Source organism: Ptychodera flava, chromosome 22, assembly GCF_041260155.1.
Source record: "Ptychodera flava strain L36383 chromosome 22, AS_Pfla_20210202, whole genome shotgun sequence".
NCBI lineage: Eukaryota > Metazoa > Hemichordata > Enteropneusta > Ptychoderidae > Ptychodera > Ptychodera flava.
Window position 1 is genome coordinate 19,858,576 of NC_091949.1, and position 6,769 is coordinate 19,865,344.

The window sequence follows — 6,769 nt, forward strand, 5'->3', positions numbered from 1 at the left end:
TCCATGGTTCAGGGATTCAAACCAGAAACTGCAGATGATATACAGAACAAACAAAACAAAAAAATGACCAAAGTTACAGCTAATGGATCTTTAACATTGGTGTAAGAACTTTTGTATTCACGTTATCGTCTTCATGTCAAAACGAATGACGTTCGCTTTGTGTGGGTAAATTAGTTTACGTTGAAGTGTATACAAAATACAAGAGTTTGCATTCCTAGGATCAAATGGTTAATAAATAGTTTGTTTTGCCGATACAAGGTAGTTTATTCAAATAAAATATGTGAACCACAAAACAGTCATGGTAATAACACTGACAAGACGCAATGGTTCTACTTCGGAAGAAAAGACGCAATGTGTTCTACAAACTCAGTATGGCCAATAGATCACGTGATGACGGTACAAACAAACCCACGTGTACAAACGCGCACGGAAAAAAATGTTAAAACAGGTATGGAAAAACACATTTGTGCACGTGGCTTTGTTTGTACCGTGGTTAATTCGAATTCCGGATTTGACTTACTGCAAAATGTTCAGTGAATTCTTTTCAAATGGATTATCTGTCATGATATTAAATGCTACGTTCTTCTGTCTATTATAACAATGACATAAATGTCGTTCTTATGATTTAAGAGTGACGAGTCGTAAACTAAAGCTCTCTATATAGCTTATGAAAATACCTTTCTTAACATAAATTATCTTTCCAAGGTTTAAGTAACTTGTCATACATAAACATCAGTATAATGTTCAAAATTCAGATGAATTGTTAAATGTTCGCGTAGTTCACAATATTAACTTGTAGACGTTGGCTGTTTGAATTTCGTACAAACAACTTTACATAAAATATTAATTATGGAGTAAAGATATTTTGGAAATCACATTCACTTGATAATTTGACTATTTGAATTCATGTCGGTAAAATTTTACGTCGCAGAAATATGTAATTTTTTATTTTTTATAATATTTAACAGAAAAAGCAGACCAGGTAAAGTGAGGATAATTGGAAAACTGTCCCCTTAAATAGAAATTATCTGATATTTATATTTTGATGTAATATATGTTCCCATAGAAACATTTTAGACAGAAACGTGGCATATTAACGCCATGCCGTTTGGATGACATATTGTGTCCGAATGTTTAGGTAAGGTACTCTAATCAAAAAACCAGATGAAGGTTACGAACTTATCGTCGATGGCAAAAGGTAGATTCACTTGACATAGAAGTGATACAGAACCATCAGAGTGAATGTCATCATTCATGTTAACTTTTTGTAGGTCACAAAAATCAACCCTGAACCCGATTTTGCCTCCTTTGTGTATCGACGACAAAACGACCAACGTGACATTGACTCGGAGTCTTCCGGTTTTTGTCTGTTAACCCATTCAGCTGATAATACCAGGTGAAGTCACTGACTAGACGAGGGGAAGTACTTGACCAAAAACACTGTTTGAATGCTGAATACAATACGTGGCGTGACGAACGACGAACAATGTACATAATAAGAGATATCGGTCCGGCTTTGAAGGAGACTGTTACCTTCCCAAGATATACACGCTTTCCATCGTGGCTCACGTGCTTCTTACTGTTTGGTAGAAACCTGTCCAGTTGTACTTCATCGAATGGCTTTCATCAAATCCTTGGATCGATGATATTAATCCCCTATATTCAAATTGATTCTAATTATGGATCATGATGAAGTGATGCAAAATAGTACCAAACGGATGGAGACATTTTGATTTTTTCCCCAAAATGTACTTATTTACTTTTGCTCTTGGAAAGTTGGTGTTTTCATAACAGATATCATATATAAGCACGATAATCATATACAGCTTCAATTTAACACAGACATCACTGCCAGACCCGAAGCCAAAGCCTTCGTTTGTAAGATTGTCTTGCCTTGGAAACGTCTAGAGCTGCTCACAAGTCTTGAAATGAACCAGCTTAACTTTTATGGATTGTGTGTAAGTATTTTGTTACAAGATGCAACCTGATCGTACACAGTTGTTGTATTAGAAAGATAATGATATTGTGACAATGTTTATGTTTTCATGTACAACTAAGACGTTCTTAATGGTATACCGAAAACAAATCAGGAAACTACAGTGTCAATCTTTCTCGACAAAATAGGCGCATTTAAGTTAGTTGATAGTAAATGGACCATGAAAGTTTGTTAATCTATCACCTGGTTGTCTTCACAGACAAAAAGAAGACAAACGAAGGAGCATTTAACTAGGACACGGTTTTTAAAATTTGATTAAACTTTATTCATTTTTTCCCTCAGGTTGCCACATTTTGTCTTTACAATATACACAGTATCCATGGTAACCCGATAAATTGTAAACAACCGAGTCAAGATTCTTTGCGGATACAGTTGGACCAATACACGCCGAACGCGCTCTCCTTCGCCGCGACATCTGGTTCATACAGCCCGCCCTCATCGACTTCATGCACAGTTACTTACGGTCAAGGCGCGTCGTTGGAAATCCGATCCACATGTCCTTACTACAACGTTGAAAACACAAACACTGACCGTTATCCACAGACCTTGGTAGAAGCCGAGTGTTATGATTGTCCCAATTGCATCACTGATCTTCTAGAAAGCAGCGACTATCATCCAATGTGGCGATGTGAGAAGGTGACAACTCCTGACCTGACTGCCTTATTGAAAACCAATGAATGTGACTCTGATGGGTTTTATGTCTATGAGCCATCAACAGTAAAACTGGCAGTGGCATGTACATGCGGTAGAGAAAGAGTATAAATATAATTTGCAATCTATCCATCAATTTCTTTAATGTTGAAAGCTATTTAGACAATGATTGTGTTGATTTCAAGACCAGAAATCTACACCGCTTGCGTGTAAAATATTCCTGTATTATACACTTCCAAATAACATCGAACTAGATAGATGCAGGTAATTTCTGGTATTTGTCATTCGTATAATTTTATGTTACATATATCGCACTATTATGCACGCGCGAGTTATGCGCACGACATTACAATAAATGACCCTGTAAGGACCATTTCTCACTGACATATTATAGACAGAAATGATTATATAGAAAATCTAACTTTATTGTCATGACAGATGACAATATCGTGTTCGTTCAGGGTCAAAAAATGTCAGTTACGTTCTAGTGACGTCATCGTAAGTTTTAAAAACTCCGGTAGATGTTTAGACTCGCAGAAAAATTATTAGACCCTAATTTAGCTAGGTTTATATCCTTGCTATTTAATTCTGAACAATTTTGTTTTGTGTTTTTCCAAAAGAGTATTAAGACCGTTTACATTAACGAAAACAGTTTCTTTTTTCCTGACTTCTATGATCAGTTTATATACCAAACAAATTGTAGGAGTAACAAATACAGAAATATAGTTTTTTTACATAAAATTTCTCTCTAAGTAATGTTATTTTGTATTTCTGCTTGCTATCTGTATTTATTTCGTTACAGTCATGAGCACCTAATTTAAGAAAAAAGTTCGTTCTTACAATGATTCACATCATACAAAAAACACTTCATTACATCATTATTCTAGTAACATTCTAACAACTGTATCTTTACGTCGGTAAAAGAAAGTGTGTTTCATCGCCATGTAGATAAGATGTGCTTCACAAAGTCCCCATGTCTTATTGAAAAATAAAATTATCCAAGAACAAGTAAACACTTACAATTGGTTCAACTTCTTTCTCCCAACCCTCTCTCTCCGCTACGGGCAAAAACCACATGCGCTTGGTTTGAAAGCTTAAAATGGTCCCCTGTCGTTCTCAGCTAGGGCAAGCAACCTTCAAACATTTTTCCGGTCAAGCACTCCCCCGCATCCTATCAATCGCATTGGTTCAATTGACAATTGCATATGACTCGAGTAGAGGCACCTGCGTTGGGCCTCCGACGATGTAAGGATAAGTTCCTCGCCGATGATAGGCGATTGCAACTGACGGGTACTTTGAAAATATAAATTTGGTCATACAATGCATTAGAATCTGCACCTTTCCGTTTCCCTGTGTTGCATTATATCAAGTCATGTAATATTATTGCGTATTAAATATGACATTAAACTCGTCTAATAATAATTTCCATTCAAGGTAATGCATTACCAAGTCCATGGGACATTTGAGATTTACAAATTTAAGTAGGACCATCCTGAACCATTGATAGTTAGTGGTGGTACCAGGTGTCCGGAATGGGTGATACTAATCAAATAGGTCGCAGCGTTTTCTTCCACAAGTCCACAACAAGTATTCTCACCAGTTTTCTTGGCGGTACTTTTCACCTCTTGCAAGAATTTAAAGTGTTTACAGTCAGTGATAACGATGTTATATTGCATGGAAGTCTATGCGACATAGTGTACTTGGATGACAATGCCACTGACATGGTAACGCAATAGTATTACAGCAAACAAAATTCAGTCAATTTTTCAAACGGGTTGTCTGTCACACCTCCTAATTAAATGCCAGTTTCGCCTCCATTAAAGTAATTAGACAATGTTATTCTTTGTTTGAAATGTGATCAGTCATAAACAAAAGCTCTCTTTCAAGCATTTGAGTTCATCGCCGATATGATATTGCAAATGACACATATCAGATATAGCGCCACCAATATGTTGATGTCACGCACTGACTTGAATGAAGTTTTTGCAATTGTAACATTCTTTTCATTCCTGTTTACTACATTTTCGTCACGACCTTGAGTGAAATGTAACACTGGCTACGTTGATGTTCTCGCAAATATTGGCTTTATTCAACGAACAGCCTGTTGGTGTACGGTGCTGGGTACAAGGGTAGACTGTAATTCAAGCAAATCTAGTTTCCTTATATAAACTAAGAACCGCGTGGAAAACACCATGCAGCTCATCTTCGCTTGCCAAGGTCTCCGCTCCGGGCAGCTGGATGCTTCCCGAAATCAGACTCCTGTCTGGCTAACGAGACGTGCGAGCGGACGATGCATGCAGCTAAGTTAATGATCGGTCGATGTATCATAGCGCCATGTGTCCATGAATGTGATTGTGGAATGAAATGAACACAACATGGGTTGATATTGGTAAAGCACACAAGTACACAGCTGTTTGGTGAACAGGGACCCCCCTCTCCACCCCCCTCCCAAAAAACTACTTGCAAAAGGCAAGGTAAAGTATTGCATTTTATAACATTCAACAAGACTTCTGAATTTAAATTAAATTATTTTTGGCATGGAAACACCTCTTTATGTAGCTCGTGCAAATACCATTCAAAAAATGAATATTTTTATCAGTAATAATGTCCATAGTGTACTTCACTGTATCATAGGAATCATAGGAGGGAATAATGACATATATTTCTTCATTCACAAAAGTCATGTAATTTCGCCCTCAATGTCTGCTTTGTGTATCGATAACGCATCGACTATGGACCAACGTGACATTGACTCATATTCTTGTGGATTCTTGTCGTGTGCCGACCCATTCAGCTGATAATACAGGTGAAGTAACTGACCGGACGAGGGGAAGTACTCGACTGAAAACACCCTTTCATGGCTGAACTAAATACATAATGTCAGGAATCACGAACAGTCAATAAGAGATGCCGGTCAGTTTTGAAGGAAGCCGTTGATTTCCCAAGATATGCACGCATTTTATCGTGAATCACGTGCTTATTACTGGTCGGTGGAAACCTATCCAGTCGTATTTCATCTAATGGTTTTAAGCTAAACACTTTGACTGATTATATTATTCCCTTATACTCTAATTGTTTCTAATTTTAGATCATGAAGAAATGGGGCAAATTATTGCTCTATGATATGAGATATTTTAATTTCCCCCAAAATGTACTTCAATGCTTCTGAAAAGTTGATGTACATTTTATGCTTCAGAGAGTCCCAATGTCTTTTCAAGAAATAAAACTGTTCAAGAAGAAATAAACACAATTGCTTTAACTTTTCCTGTATCTCCGCCACGCACAAAAATCACATACGGTTGGCTTGAAAGCCTACAATAATCCCCTGTCGTTCACATCTAGGACGGGTAACCTCCAAGACGAGACATTACTGCCGTTTTGCTGGACCTGACACCTCGTTTATAACGATATCAAGGTTCGGAAAATTCTGGCTGCCCACAAGTATTAAAATGAAACTGCTTAAAGTTTATGAATTATGTGTAAGTATCCTATTACGATATCCACCCTGGTCATACACGTTTGATATAACTCAGTAGACAATCTAGGTTACGTACCGTCTGGGGAGATGACAATAAGTTATTGTCAGGGACAAACATTGTCGGTTACGTTCTAGTGACGTCGTTGTAAGTTTTAAAAACTCCTGTAGATTTTCAGATTTGCAGAAAATCTTAGACCTTAATTTAGACAGGTTTATATCTCATTCTATTTGGTTCTGACATATTGTGTTATGTATTTTTCCAAGACAGTATTTAAACCCGTTTATGTTCACAAATAAACGGTTTCCCTTTTCTGACTTCTATTACCAGTTTATATATTGAGCAAATTTTAAAGTAACAGATAAGGATATAGTTTTTTCAACATAAAATCATTTGCAAATGTTTAGATGTGCTTCTGTATAACTTCGAAACCTAGAGAACGGATTTGTTGTTTTATAATTAAGATATTTTGTAGGATTGAACACAAATGTAATTGTCTCGATGGATCGCTCTACTATAGCTATGTGCTTCAGAGAGTCCCAATGTCTTTTCAAGAAATAAAACTGTTCAAGAAGAAATAAACACAATTGGTTTAACTTTTCCTGTATCTCCGCCACGCAGAAAAATCACATACGGTTGGCTTGAA